Below are 16434 nucleotides of genomic sequence, written 5' to 3' on the forward strand. Positions count from 1 at the left end.
TTCTTTGTTCCCCACATCGACTCTATATCTAAATCACGTTACATACATGTAAAAAAAATTTCCAGAATATGCGCATATCTTGCACAAGACACTGCAAAATCCGTAATTTATGCACTTACCTCCGGCATAGACTATTGCAATTCACTCTCTACTGGTCTTCCCCCTAAACAGACTCAAACTCCTATGATCTATTGTGCATGCAGCGGCCAGACTGATTTTCCTTGCAACTCATTCTTCCTCTGCTGAGCCACTCTTAGTCTCTACATCGGTTGCATGTTTTTTAGAGCGTCCAATATAAAATTATTCTACCAACATACAAGGCCATCAACAAAACTGCATACATCTCCTTGTCTCAAAATATTTCCAAACTTTACAACTCCGCTCTGCAGATCTCATCCACTCTCATTACATCTTCCCTCGCACAATAAGACTTTCCTCTGGTCAGGAAACCTTCAAGCGTTCTCTGAAAAGCCACCTCTTCAGGCAAGCTTATAATATTCCTCAAGCACCCTCTTTACCTCACTAGGTTGCCCTATTAACAGTATATAGTGTGCCATAACCCCACAGCATGGGTAGACTTTGGGTGAATTAGCCACGGGAGGGGGGGGGGGCTACATTGCAGTAAGATGCTGGAGAATAGGTAATGGATGAGGCTAGGTGGGAGATTCAACTCAAAACGATGTGCCGTGGAGTTCCTCTGGAACAGTCTGCGAAGGCACTCAATCAAGGTGTTTCTCCGCTCATTTTTCCTCTCGTCCTATAGAGGTGTGCAGACAAATATAGTTGTACTCCTTGCACTGTCTGGAAACTTTCCCACTGTGCTGCATGCATTACAAAGCATTGTTTGCTGCCTTCGGTTGACCCCAGAATGGCTCAAGTTCCCTTTTGTTTGTGTTCAACAAATTCTCACTTGTTAAATTTTAGAAATGGTAATAATAGTTCATGTGCACCTTTTAGCAGAGCATGCTAGGATGAAATGTGCAATGAGATTAGACACATTTCTATTTACTGTATTGGAAAAGTGACACCTGCCTTCAACATTAGCTGGGTGTCAGGCGCCGTCCCGCTGTCTCTTCGGGACGGTCGCCTGCATTTCCTCCTTGTGCGTCTGGTTGCCAGGCAACCAGACGAGGAACCTCCAGCCGCCCGGCGCGGACGCATGCGCGTCCCGTTGCCTAGCAACGGGCCGATACTTGAGACTCCCAGTGGCAGCTGAGGACAGCGCTGCTGCCCCCTGCTAACTCATTGGCTCCTCAGCCTTTATAAGGAGCTTCCTGTTTGCACACCAGTGCTAGAGTATAAGGTCTTCCCTACCTCCAGCGTTCCTGTACTTAGCTTGTTCCTGACTCTTCTTGCCTGCCTGTGACCCTTTTGACCTGGACCGTTTTGACTACCCCTTTGGATCTCCCTGTTGTACTGCGCTTTCAGAACGTTACCGACCTGGCTTGTCTCGCCATCCCTCCGGCTATTCCTTGTGTACTTCCTTTTGCCAGCACAGTTACCGACCCGGCTTGTCTGACAACTCTTCTCACGTGCCATGCTATTCGACTTGTGGAAGGACCGCGACCTGCGTGTCTCCTGCAGCGGAGTCCATGCCTCCTTGCGGGAGTCCCTGGTGGATACCAGGGGCACGTTGGATTCTGCACCTTCTTCCAAGTAGTGCCAACGATAGCAGGTACGCAACGTATAGTCGTGACATTGGGTGATTGCTTCTTTACAGTAATGTCAATTTGCCTAAATTGAGGGCTACTGATTTTAACTTTTACCTCCACCATGTAGAGCAAATATACTTTCAGAATCCAACTCTACACTATTTTTCCAAATAGCCTCCCATAGTCTTAGCCTTCAGCCCTATTCATTTGCCCAGTGGTGCCAAGCATTCCTTTACCCGGAATCTAGGGGCTTGTAAGGTCTGCTCCACTGAACGCAGTTTAGGGAATACAGCTTTTATCACCATTTTTTTTTATTATTTTTTTTGCAAATAAAAAAATGTTTGTGCATGCAAAGAGCATAAATCTACATTAAACTAGCTTATGGATGGAATGTTTTCTATATGACAGATTCCCTCGCCCAAATGCTGTTTTGGATGTTCTTGGCTATGAAAAGGACAGTGTCAAAGGTATAGTGAAGTGGTGGTGAATTGTTTTGTTGTGGAAGTGCTATGTACTTAACTACAAATATTTAAGTTAAATCCATGATAAACTGTATCTAAATAGTAGTTACTGGCATACATGTCTAGTCGTCTTCTGACCGCACTATGTGGCCTGGAAGGAATTTGGTTTATCTGCCTGAGTGCAGAATGACCAGATCTCACATCTCGCCCAGTTTAGCTAAAGCTGGGTACACACTACACTGTTTTCGTTCAATATTCGGCTGAACAGCCGACATACGACCGCTCGTTCAAAAGTTGGATCAGTGTGTACAGTTACACGATGGTCGAAAGTCTGCCCAGATGGACGATTGTCGCCTCATTTTGTTGGTCGTACCGTTTAATATTTTCGTTCCAATCCCGTTTCCGTTGTGTAGTGTGTATAAACTTCCGACCGATCCACAACAGTGAGTACGAAATTACAATCATTGCTCACGACAACATGGCTGTAAAAAGTCGCTAAAGGGACGTCCGCTCTTCCCTTTATCGTCCTAAACAAGGCTAGTGTGTATGCAGTCCATGGACCCAGCGATCGGACCATCGATTGCATGTAAAATCGCTCGGCATAAAAAGTTGGTCGAAATTTCTGTAGTGTGTACCCAGCTTAACAATGTGTATACACATTAGAGAGATGTTAGTCATCTGCATAACAATGGTCAATTATTTAGGTTGTTGATTCCACTTATAGGGACCTATCTATCATTTCTATTAGATGCCACTACAGTACTGTAGCAAATGTAACAAGGATAATTTTAAGAATTACTGTAGGAATTGTTTCTCTAGATCAATCACAAACAAAATTCACTTTGTTTTTTTTTTTATTAAGATTGTTGAATGAAATTAAGTTTCATTGGAGGCTTCTTTTCAGTTTCACTTGACTCAGTAACAAGTGCCTCACTTAATCCTCTAACTTGCTGAATAGATCAGAATGGGGTCAGTACAAAGAGACAACTAATTGACAAATGCATTCTTAACTAGATTCTTTTTAATACTGATCTTGTAACTTATCTGCATTTAAATGGATGAGGCTAAAATGTTGTTGCTTATCAGTTTTTGGACATGTTTAGGGAGTTCAGAAAGACAATAAAATCTGACTTTGCTGGAATGCTCTTATTTGTGAACTGGTTATTTAAATATTAATGATTCTGAGTACATTTAAATCATTGACAAACTTCATGCCTATAAAAGGCGTCCATGTGGACCTAGTCTAAGACAGGGCCCTCTTAAGAACATCTTGGGCCCTCGGGCACAGCAGTGCACCGGGGCCCCTATCTATAAAAAAAAAAAAAAAAATTTTTATATATATATATATATATATATGGGCCCTGCAGCCCAGGGGGGGCCCGTCGGAGGCAGCAAAAAAAACCCCAAAACCTGAAAAACAAGAAGAAAATACTTACCTTGCGATCAGCTGGCGATCCGGCTCCCTCCATGGTCTCCTCCTCCTTCTCGCTCCGCAATGCAAGGTTTTGTTTTTGCTGCCTCCGACGGGCACCTGCCCATTGTGCCCAATGGAAGAGACGGCCCTGGTCTAAGATCCCTGTTGTATTAAATAAAACGGGTCTGCAATGAAAGCTTTTTTTTTTTTTTTAACTAATTTATGTGATACTTATAGATTTTTGGCTTCTGAACACGAAAAATGACTTCCGATTTTGCATATCACATCACTTTTTTTTTTTCTGCAAAACGTGTATTTATGAATGTCGACATTTTTTTCATATTCTTTAAAATAATGTATTCTGCCTACATTTATTATAAAACCTTGTCTTAAATGAATTCAGTTGGTAGTATAGAACGTTGCAATTCCGTTCTCGTCATATAACTTTCCCCTGCCCAGTGCCGGATTAAGGTCCACATGGGCCTGGAGCTGAAATTTACAAAGGGCCTAAACACCATACTGTCTCAAGGTACATTGCACGCACACAACACAACTATATCTACAAGGTGAGCTGGCGAAGGTGGAACCAAATATAACAGATGCAACACAATTTTGCTCTGTGCCGTCTCATTTTAACCCCTGCCTACCAGCACACACACAGCACACACTACCCACACCCACACACTACCCACACAGAGTACATGTACATTCATAGATTCTTCAAAACAAAGTTTAAAAGCTGTTTTATTGCACAATTGCAACACATATGTGTCAATACAGTTGGCACATTCAGTCTTAAAGAAACATTTGAAAACTGTTTTGGAACTGATTGGATATAAAAGACACAGCTGGTTAATATGTGGAGATATTGAAATTTTATGCATGGTACTTGGCCAGCAACAAGGTTTCACCAAATTCCCATGTTTTCTCTGTGAATGGGATAGCAGAGCTAAAAATTTACATTGGCAAAAAAACAATTGGTCAGCTCAAAAAAGCTTAGAAATTGGAAAGAATAACATCATCAATTCCAGTTTAGTAGATCAAAATAAAGTTTAACTTCTACCTCTACATATAAAATTAGGACTGATGAAACAACTTGTAAAAGCACTGCCTAAAGATGGAGAAGGTTTTAAATATCTTTGAACCAAAGATATTTGATTCTATATATTTGATATTTCTAACATATCTGATGCTAAACTGCAGGAAGGCATTATTACATTAATAAAAGATGAACGTTTCGGCTGTGTAATGAATATTGTAAAACTTTCGTTCAAACAAGTGATTTCAACATTTTTAGGCAATGTCAAGGATCCAAACTACAAAGTAATACTCAGGAAATGCTTAATAGTTGCAGAAATCTTGGCTGCAATGAGTTTAAAGGTACCTTTTTTTTTTTTTTTTATTTATTTATTTTTAATTCCCATATTGAGCATTTCCCGAATATTCTCGGTGACTACAGTGAAGAACAGGGTGAACAGTTCCACCAAGACATTAAAGATGTAGAAAAGTTACCAGGATCGTTGGGACATCAGCGTGATTGCTGGATGATACAGAGACGACACAGAAAAAACTTATAAGTGAAAAGCAACAAAACGAAGTTTGAAGACAAAAAAAAAACAAGATATTAACGATTTTTTCAAGAATTATAGTTTTGTTTCTATTTGATTTCATTGTTATTTTATTATGTAATAAAGACAAAAACACAGTGATATCATCTACACTTTTTCGTATTTCACAATAAATATGTCAAGAACAATTAAACTTCTTGTTTTTTCTTAAAAATGTATGTAACCCCCACATAGGTAAATGTGATAAAAAAAATGATATACTATTTCTTGATGTACACAGGAGTATAATTAAGAATATAAAAGTATTATTAAAAAAAAGCTTTAAATACCTTAAATTTCACAAACCTGTGTAACTGTAATATGTACCAGTTACAATGGTCACATGACTGAGTTCAAAGCACAATAGTGACGAGAGCAGATCGGACTAAAGCAACGAATGAATAATAATGTTTCTAATATTCTCTAAAGTCCTATTGATAAAGTATAATCCGAAAGTAGTAATAGTATTTTATAAAGCAATACGGGATTCCATTTTTTTTTTTTGTACAATCATTTGCTAGATTTATACTTGGGCGTACTCTGCCGGAATGTGCGAAAGACAACTGAATTATTTTGCGTAGTTATCCTGGACTGCCGCGACAGGGATTTTCTCCCGGTTTCTGTCCACTTCCTGGTGACCAATAACATGCTTCACGTCATTATGACCCACACCCGTGTCGCAATCACTGTGTGTCCCCACCGGGGGTCCAAAATTAAGCTATTTCCAGCTAGAAAACGAATGGATTACTACTTTGTAAAATGTATACATAGTTAATTATCTGTCCAACCTTCCATATTGAGCTTGTGGTAATTGACTAGTGTACAATATACAAAGCCCAGGTTGAATGTTCTGTACAGAACTTTAATCAGTATAAACTTTTGTTTCCTATATGGCACTTACAAACGTTTTGGTGCTATTGCAATTATCACGGTTTGTGTTGCAAACGCTCTGAATGCTGTGAATACATATTGGTTCTAACCCCGCCCACTCCAGTCTCCCTTACTCACACAAAGAAAAGTGAATGCAGCAGGTACTCACACAGCAGTGACTGAATGGATGTATTGTTGCTGCTTCCACATTATCCACTAGGATATACAGCACTACCTCAGCACTGAGACTGGTGAAAGAAGAGCAGTACTGTGTTAAATAAAGTGGAACCTTCCTCATCAAAAAACAGGGCTTCTAACATTCTTCATGTAGAGAGCTTTAGTTTGGGTTATAACTGGATTACTTCTGACTGATTTGAAAAGTAGTGAGACTATGGAACTCGCCGATATTCTGCAACTTTGCAGGGAAAATGTAATACTGCGATGTCTTGAAGGGCAAGTTTGCCCTTCAAGACATTGCCGTTTTAAATTTAGCTGTCAAAGTCGCAGAATATCAGCGAGTTGCAGAAAGTGCAACATAATTTACACCCAGATGTTCACTCAATATGCCATGTGTCACAGATTCAGCCACAGAACAGACATACATGTGAACAAACACCATACATCTGAAAATTCAGTGTGTAAATATATTTCAGCATTTATAATATACTCTACTCAAACTGCACCATTAATAGACATTTCAACACAAAGATATTTTCACCTATTTTTGTATAGATTTAGTGGATACAGCCACGCTGTATGGTTGAGGTTTTGAATTGTGGACAATGCTTCCAAACATCGCCTATGTTCCTCTCCCTTTTGAGGTCTCCCTTCTGTGGTTAGGTTTAGAGTGTCTTCTTTGTTTTGTGGGTTTTTTCTTTTTAATGTTTTGTACTATGTATAACTTTTGCTTTCAGGATGACAAATTAACAAAGAAACCTTTCTTTTAGAGGTTTTATTAGTATTAGTTTCTTGTTGTGGTTAAAGCTTTGATGGAGCTGGAGGATCCTTTCTATTGAGGGTAAAGCCAGCAAAAGGACAATGTAACAAACATGCAAAACTTTTTTTCTTCCTAATGCCAGATCAGTAGAAGGTCTCACTTTTTTCTTTTTGGATGGGAAAAGGTAACTAAATATTTATAGGTATTGAAAATCATAGAGCACGGGTACACCATAGAATGTTATAGATTTCTAAACCCAGAATTCTATGACATGAATACTTGTTGTTCTCCTAAAAAATAAAGTCACATTTCAAGAGGCTATTTAATCTGAACTATACCCAAATAAAGACAGGGGTGGATCCAGGGGGGGGGGGGGGGGGGGGCGGCACGGCACTCTGCTGCCTCCAGAGTTTTAACAAAATTCCTGAGCAAAGTGGGGAAAAAAACCGGAAAGGTAGATGCCGGAAGTGACATCAATCTGAAAACCCTCTATACAACTAAATAAAGGTCAGTTGTGATACTAGAAACAGCAGGCAGACAATACAAATGGCATACTTTTGTTTAGTTTTATTACCACAATTCGCTTGTGTTGCTTGCACACCTGAAAATAACTTTGGACAGGTGCAAACATGGATAACTGGATTTCCTTTTTTTTTTTTTTTTTTTAAGGAAAATTTCCCAGGCAAAAATATTGCCATTCATTTTGATTAAAGAAATCGTAAGCATTTGTGCTTTTATTAGTTTTTAAATAAACTTAAGAAATCCTATAGTAATACAAATCTACAATACAAAAAATAAAATAAAATGTACAATATTAAATAATGTATATCTATGGCTCATTAACATGTATCCACAGTACTTTTGCAATCCAGCACATAGATTTTTTACTTGCATTTGACCTATTTGAAATAAAAATTTGATGCATTGAGAGCACATTTTCAGTGCATTTGATGAGACCCATGTAACTTTGGTGTGACCTGCAGATCTTAGCTGCTTATTACCAGAGAGCAGAGCCGTAACTAGGGTGGTGCGGGCGGTGCCGTCGCCCAGGGCGCAAGCCCGAGAGGGCGCAGCAGCCGCCCGCTACTCTCCCCTTTGTGGCACATTAAAAGGGAAAAAAAAATAATATTTTTTTTTGGCCCCTCCCCCGACTCGCGGCACCCCCCCGCGACTCGTGCGGGGGGGGGAGGGGTGTAGAGTAAGAAGGGAGGGAGGTTGGCACTTAAGCGGGGGGGGGGTTAGGTGGTGATGGAAGGATCAAATCCTATTGCTGACTGGGAGAGAGCTATGCGTCCATCTGTGATGACATCACCGCAGCTGCAGATCCAATGTGACAGCGCAGGGGGGTGGGATAAGTGGAGGACAGCTCCTCTGACTTCCTGACTGACTCACATGAAGAAGTTGTGCAGTAAATAGCAGGTATTTTAACACTCACAGAATCACATATTCACTAGCACCATATGTACACTATAAATGCAGATTATATACAAACCTCTAGTTCCTCTCTGAATATCCAGTGTCAGCCTAAGTAATCACTTGATAAGTGAAGAAAAAAAAAACCCCAATATTGTCACTACACAAACTGTTGCAGATACAGACTTTTATGCTCTCTCTACCTCAATAAAATAATTGTTAGTCCTGTACTTCAACATATAGTTGATGAGTAAACACACAGGGCGCACTCATACAGGGGCAGACACACAGGGCGCACTCATACAGGGGCAGACACACAGGGCGCACTCATACAGGGGCAGACACACAGGGCGCACTCATACAGGGGCAGACACACAGGGCGCACTCATACCAGGGGCAGACACACAGGGCGCACTCATACAGCGGCAGACACACAGGGCGCACTCATACAGGGGCAGACACACAGGGCGCACTCATACAGGGGCAGACACACAGGGCGCACTCATACAGCGGCAGACACACAGGGCGCACTCATACCAGGGGCAGACACACAGGGCGCACTCATACAGGGGCAGACACACAGGGCGCACTCATACCAGGGGCAGACACACAGGGCGCACTCATACAGGGGCAGACACACAGGGCGCACTCATACAGGGGCAGACACACAGGGCGCACTCATACAGGGGCAGACACACAGGGCGGCACTCATACAGGGGCAGACACACAGGGCGGCACTCATACCAGGGGCAGACACACAGGGCGGCACTCATACCAGGGGCAGACACACAGGGCGCACTCATACAGCGGCAGACACACAGGGCGCACTCATACAGGGGCAGACACACAGGGCGCACTCATACAGCGGCAGACACACAGGGCGCACTCATACAGGGGCAGACACACAGGGCGCACTCATACAGGGGCAGACACACAGGGCGCACTCATACAGCGGCAGACACACAGGGCGCACTCATACCAGGGGCAGACACACAGGGCGCACTCATACAGGGGCAGACACACAGGGCGCACTCATACAGGGGCAGACACACAGGGCGCACTCATACCAGGGGCAGACACACAGGGCGCACTCATACAGGGGCAGACACACAGGGCGCACTCATACAGCGGCAGACACACAGGGCGGCACTCATACCAGGGGCAGACACACAGGGCGCACTCATACAGCGGCAGACACACAGGGCGCACTCATACCAGGGGCAGACACACAGGGCGCACTCATACAGGGGCAGACACACAGGGCGCACTCATACAGCGGCAGACACACAGGGCGCACTCATACAGGGGCAGACACACAGGGCGCACTCATACAGGGGCAGACACACAGGGCGCACTCATACCAGGGGCAGACACACAGGGCGCACTCATACAGGGGCAGACACACAGGGCGCACTCATACCAGGGGCAGACACACAGGGCGCACTCATACAGGGGCAGACACACAGGGCGCACTCATACAGCGGCAGACACACAGGGCGCACTCATACAGGGGCAGACACACAGGGCGCACTCATACAGGGGCAGACACACAGGGCGCACTCATACAGCGGCAGACACACAGGGCGCACTCATACCAGGGGCAGACACACAGGGCGCACTCATACAGGGGCAGACACACAGGGCGCACTCATACAGGGGCAGACACACAGGGCGCACTTATACAGGGGCAGACACACAGGGCGCACTCATACAGGGGCAGACACACAGGGCGGCACTCATACAGGGGCAGACACACAGGGCGGCACTCATACAGGGGCAGACACACAGGGCGCACTCATACAGGGGCAGACACACAGGGCGGCACTCATACCAGTGGCAGACACACAGGGCGGCACTCATACCAGGGGCAGACACACAGGGCACTTTATATAGTGTCATTAAGATGCTCTCTGTATTGCAGACACAAGAATGCCCTCTGCATTGTATGGCTGACACAAGAATGCTCTCTCTATTGCATGACGTTTGCTAGGATACTCTTTGCATTGTATGATGGTCACTAGAATTCACTTATGTATTGTATGGCGGTCACTAGGATGCTCTTTGTATTGTATGGCGATCCCTAGGATGATGTTTATTTTGTAGGGCGGTCACTAGGAGGCTGTTTATATTGTATTTGTATCACTAATACTGGCTAAATTATCATGCAGAACAGTATAAACCTTGCAATTCAATATGTATGATGCATCCATGGGAGTATTTTAATTTAATCTGAAAAAGAAAAATGTTTTAATTGTTCATGCTTGTGTGTATAAGTAATCACAGTTTTATTTAAAAGTATGTGGTTTTTATCTTTGAAATCCCTAACTCCAAGAAGAGGGGATTGGGAGGAATAGAGGACATTGGGAGGTTGGAACCTCTTCTTCGGGGTTAAGGCACACACCAGCATGAGGTGTAAATCCGGCTCTGATAGATATATATATCATGCATTTGCAAATATGTGTAGCAGAATTCTTTAAAGTGCTAGCCACACCCCCACATTAGGTTGGCCACACCCACTTGGCAAATGTCACTCCCACTTTGATGGGGGGCGCCGGTGCCCTGTCTCGCCCAGGGCACTGAAATGTCTAGTTACAGCACTGCCAGAGAGAGCAAAAATACAGCTCTTGGATTTCACTTGTCATAATTGCAATATTTAATGGCCAAATAGGCATCAATAATAATTGTTCTTCAGCTATATATTGTTAAAGAAAAGGCATTATTGGTTCCATCCACTTCTGCTGCTAAGCCCCAGCAAGGGTCACTTAAAGCTCATTTATGGGTGTTTAAGGAATTTGTAATGGAAATTGATGGATTATACCTGGATCATCATCTATTTATATAGTGCCACTAATTCCACATATTTTGGAACAATACCTACTAGCCTCTGTCATAAAGATGAAGAGGAGTTTAACCTTCCAACATTATAACAATCCAAAGCACACATCCAGGACAACTAAGGAATGACCTTCAGAAAGGAATGATCCAAGTCTTAGAATGGCCCAGTCAGAGCTCGGACCTCAGTCCCATTGAGAACCTGTAGGGAAGAGTCCAGGGGGGGGTAATTGTATCAAGCTGCGAGTTTCTGGTGGAGATGTTGCCTATAGCAACCAATCAGATTCTAGCTGACATTTATTTAGTACTTTCTATAAAATGATAGCTAGAATCTGATTTTCAAACCCGCTGCAAATTCTCAGGTGTGTTATTTATTCCCAGGTGTGTGAAATGAATAGATACTTATTCAAATAAGGTTCACTGCTATAATAGCAGAATGTGCTTCCACAAAGTATTCATTTAGGGATGTGTAGGTTTTTATTTTTACTTCTTTTTCCGAAAAAAATATTTTGTTTTGTTTTTCTCAAATTTTGTTAGTTGTAAAGTCACATTAAAGGTGGAAAAAGGTCTGACCTCTGTTACCTTGATTTCAGGCTCTACATCTCAAACACCTGCAATTTCAATAAGGGAGTGTAGACTTTTTTTTTTTTATATATAAATTGTACTTCCTAAAAGTGCAAGTCACAGGGATTAGTGGCGCTATATAAATTGATGATGACATTGGTCCTCAAAAGTTCTGTGTACCCTGTCAAGGTGGTACCAATCTATCACTCTTAACATTTTAAGAACAATTTTTGAAATTTCAGCTAACTATATCCCTCTACTAAGCAGGCATGAGGGTACATGTATCAAGCTGCGGGATTTAAAAGTGGAGATGTCTTTAGCAACCAATCAGATTCTAGCTATCATCTTGTAGAATGTACTAAATAATAATAACTAGAATATGGTTGCTATAGGCAACATCTCCACTTTTCAAACCCGCCGGAAACTTGCAGCTTGATAAATTTACCCCATGATTTTGCTCCAAACATCCAGAGGGGTTTCACAAAATTTACCATATTCTACAAATGGACTTAATTGCAATTGCATAAATCTGAATCCCTTCGACTTGCTCTTTATATAGCAGTCAACAGGCAATAGCAATTAATGCTGTAACATAAACTTGAACTATTAGCTGCCCTGTTCTTCCTCCAGTTCCTCTTCTGTCGAGTCATAAGGAGAATCAGACTGAAAACTTATTGTTCCTGCTTGGTTCAGGCTAATGTTTCCATTGCATCTTCCTTGCAGGAAAGAGATTTTCTCACAGGATTCTATCTTTCATCTTGGCACAGATTATTCTCAAGCTTATGGGCAAGGAGACTAAAAGGGACCTATTGATTTCTAGAGCTGACATTCTTATCCTGAGCAAATAGAAATTCACTGTTGAAATGTGAAAGGTCTGGAAAGTCTTCCCTTCATGCTGTTTTTCAGGTGGCTATCACCACAGTAAGTGAAAACCATGGATTGCCTTGTAGAGAAACTTTCCTAATATTGTTTCCCTTTAGTAATGTGTTATGGGGGGATCTTTCTTTAATTCAGTAGGTTGCATCTTCTTTTCACAAAAACCAAGACATTTAATTGGCAGCATTTGATCGAGACCTGTCAAATTAAAATGAAAGGAGGTTACTTGCTTTGGATGTTTTAAATCCAATTTTTTTAGCCAAGCTGCCCATGGTCGGCCCCTTTTCAGACTCCTTGTTCATGGACTTTGATGGCTTTAGTAAAGGGAAGAAAGTTGCCAATGAGACTACAGCTAGGTGAATTATTCAGGAGGTGTGTGTTTTATGGTCAGTAGACATTAACAACATTCTATTAAATGTATTTAATGGAGATTTTTTTTTTTTTGTAAAGACCACTCTTAGCTTGAGATCCGTGGCTTAATGAAGTTGGGAGTGCGCAAAGCCGAAATACGTGTGTTCAATACTAAAGGTGCGGTTGTGCACACAATGCCTGTCTGGATGAAGCAGGCCCTGAATGATAAACCTGCTCCTTGGCTTATTATGGCACTTGATGTGTAATAATATCCTGATCAGTGGACAGCGGTTTGATGAGACAATGCTGTCTTGCATTATTCATATTAACCATCATGATTATTTTCAATTTGCATGACTATAGGGAAGCTGGAGCTCATTTCATATTGTCCTTTCCCCCTCAAGGCCATCCTGTATATAGAGCCAATACCAAAATTGGTCTTGCCATAAGGGAAGTATCTATATTTTGTGCACTCTGCTCATCAGATACCTCACATTGCGCGCACATTTTCTGAACTGTGAAGATTGTGGCTCTCCATGTACTTGGTGCACAGGGATATTTGAAATCTACCCTCTGGGTACCTTGAAAAAAGAAATGAGATATATATTTATTTGGTAACTATGTTTCTGGCATACTGGGGTGGTATTGGTGTGTGCGATCTTCTTATCATCGGCTATTAGCTCCACTGATTCCGTAGCGCTGTACAGAGAACTCACTCATATCTCTCTCTGCCCCATTGGAGATTACAGTCTAAAATTTCCTAACACACGCACGTCAATTTGGTAGAAGCCAATTAACTCAGTAGTATGTTTTTGCAGGGTGGGAAGAAACCAGAGCACCCGGAAGAAACCCATACAAACTCCACACAGATAAGGCCATGGTCGGGAATCAAACTCATGACCACTAAGCCATTTATGTTGCAACCTACACGCATATAGACAGATTGCAGCTTGTTCTTCTTTCCGCTACAATCAGGCCCGGCGCTCCCATTAGGCAAGGTTAGGCACTTGCCTAGGGCGCCGGACTCTGGAGGGCGCCACAGATTAAAAATTTCTTTAAAACTGTGCGGCGACCGCTGACCATACCTTCCACGGCCGCCGCACAGCTTCACATACATCCACAGGGAGGGGGGAGGGACTATTGATCATCACCACCGCCGCCTCTCTGCTCCGTCTCCTCCCCTCCACTCTCACTGACTGACTGGCGGGCCGTGACATCATCATCACGGCCCGACAGTGTCAGTGAGTTAAAGCAGTTAGAAGCAGGTAAGAAAAGACGCACATTTTCCAAATTGGTGCCCCCACCCTGCACACTTACACACTATTTTGTAAGCGTGCAGGGTGGTGGCACCGATTTTGAAAATGTGCCGGGCGGGGGGCGCGGGGTGCCGATTTTGTAAATGTGCCTAGGGCGCCACGGACCCTAGCACCGGCCCTGGCTACAATATGTTTCACCTGAACCCTGTGCTGGACTTCCTTGTCTATTACATGAAGTTACAACCAGGCCTCATTGACAATTCTGCCAGCTGGGCTGGTTTGTCTGAGATTAGGCGGTTTGGGCTAGACTCTGGTAGGGGTGCATCTGCCCACATACTCATAAATTTACAATTTCACTGTGCACTTGCAACACTTATATCTGTACCGAAAAGTATAACAAAGGCAGTGCAAGGATGTCACCGCTGCATAAAATAGATATTTGTAATGCGATACACTGTTTTTACAACCTCCCCTGAGTTATTTCCCTAAATGAGCTTCAATGCATTGGAAAACGCATCCGTCCCAACTTGTATGATGTCTCGGAAAAATGTCATGTTGTTCACTGCTGTTTTAGCAAGAGAGATTTTATTTGAATATGGAAGCTTCTCTGTTTCCTCGCTTGATTTATGGAAGGCAGAGTATGCACTCATGTTCTATGCCTATGTAACAAATATAGATATTTCTGTAACATACTGACGTGGGAGTGAAATATGTCCCAACTCAGCTACGTTTCATCACCTGTGTGAACTCTGCATGAATTTGAATGTGCTATTGGAGACTCTGCCTCTAGTAGTGTTTGGTTTTTTTTTTGTACAGTGATAAATTACTCATATTAAATTTCTGTTGTACACTACCTGTATGCCTCAAGTATTAAATCAATGAGCTAAAACGGAACAAGTCTGGGGTCAAACAATGAGGTTGATGCTTTTACCAGTGTCCCATGGAGAAACAAAATCTTTTTAGAAGCAGTTGATTGTTGACAGGATGTAGAGGAAGCTCCCAAATCTGGCTTCTAGGAATATCTTGATATGTTAGTAAATCTGGTGCAAATGGACGCCAAAGTAAAAAAAATATATAATATTGTGTGTAACTTTCAAAGTAAGTAAAAAAAAATAAAAATGATTTCCATTCAGTGCACTAAATTAAGTGTTCATATCAAGGGGTTATATCTGCAGTGTACAATATGTAAAAAAAAAAAAAAAGACAGTGGTGTTCTGTATACATTTTATATAAACTTGTGCATGAATTTTACTCGACTATTATAATTAAGAAAGAATATATGATGCAAATAAATGACCACCAATCGTTGAATCTCTGGCAATACTTATAGTAGTGTTAGGCTGTCTGGTCAGATAACGAACCTGCAGAACTGATAGGCAGAGGTCTTCACCTATAGCAGCCGTCTTTCCTATAGAGCTAGACGCGCTCACAGGTACTCGGATGCCCCCAGGACTTAACTCTAATGTAGTATAGGTTCGTTATACTGAACCGCAGCTGCAGGCCCGGAGACAGCGGAGATGGTGATGGATGGTCAGACGAAAGCCAAGGTCAGAGGTCACTTGAAGGGTAGAATAGTCAGAAAACACGCCAAGGGTCAGGGTCACAGGCAGAACAGCAGAATCCAAGGTACAGGCCAAAAGGTCAGGGTCACAGGCAAGCCGGCAAGGTCCAAGAAACAGGCAGAGGGTCACAACAGATATCCAACAATCAAAGTATCCAGAGCAGGTCAGCAACAGTACACAACTGGAACGCTATAACCGGCAGGGAGGCTAAGCCCTCCCTGCCTTAAATAGTGACACTGACCAATCAGGGCTTTGCCCTGTAACAGACCACAGGCAGCAGGTACTTGCAGGGAGTTTTAATTAATCAGCCCACAGGCTGTGCAATCTCAGCGCATGCGCCCAGTTGTTCTGTATTGCCGGGGCTCGCTAGTTAGAATACTCGGCTTCCGGCCATTGCCTTGGCATTGGTCGGACCGAGAAACAGGAAGTGACGGCCGGGACGTCAGAACCAGCAGGAAGAGAGTCGCGGCAGTGCCCGTGGCCGCGGCGGCTCCTGACAAGTAGCAAGCTGGAATAGTCCATTGTTTTGGTGACTACAACAAAAGGTACATGATACTCCTGAATAAATGGATTAGTTGGGTCATCAGGGAGTGTTGGCAGGTTGAGGAGAGTATGATGGGGCATGGTAATGTAACCATA

General features: G+C 42.8%; 1 protein-coding gene across 3 annotated transcripts in view; it reads left to right on the forward strand.

The window, feature by feature from the left end:
• LOC142101983 (class II histocompatibility antigen, M alpha chain) overlaps positions 1-16434 on the forward strand; it is a 35114-nt gene that overhangs the window by 2408 nt on the left and 16272 nt on the right. For all 3 annotated transcript variants that reach the window (XM_075186478.1, XM_075186477.1, XM_075186479.1), the window contains one exon: positions 2061-2119. The gene's annotated coding sequence lies outside the window, so the exon portion shown is untranslated. Of the gene's footprint in view, positions 1-2060; positions 2120-16434 lie in introns of those variants that run through there.

The sequence above is a fragment of the Mixophyes fleayi genome, chromosome 9 (genome assembly GCF_038048845.1).
Source record: "Mixophyes fleayi isolate aMixFle1 chromosome 9, aMixFle1.hap1, whole genome shotgun sequence".
NCBI lineage: Eukaryota > Metazoa > Chordata > Amphibia > Anura > Limnodynastidae > Mixophyes > Mixophyes fleayi.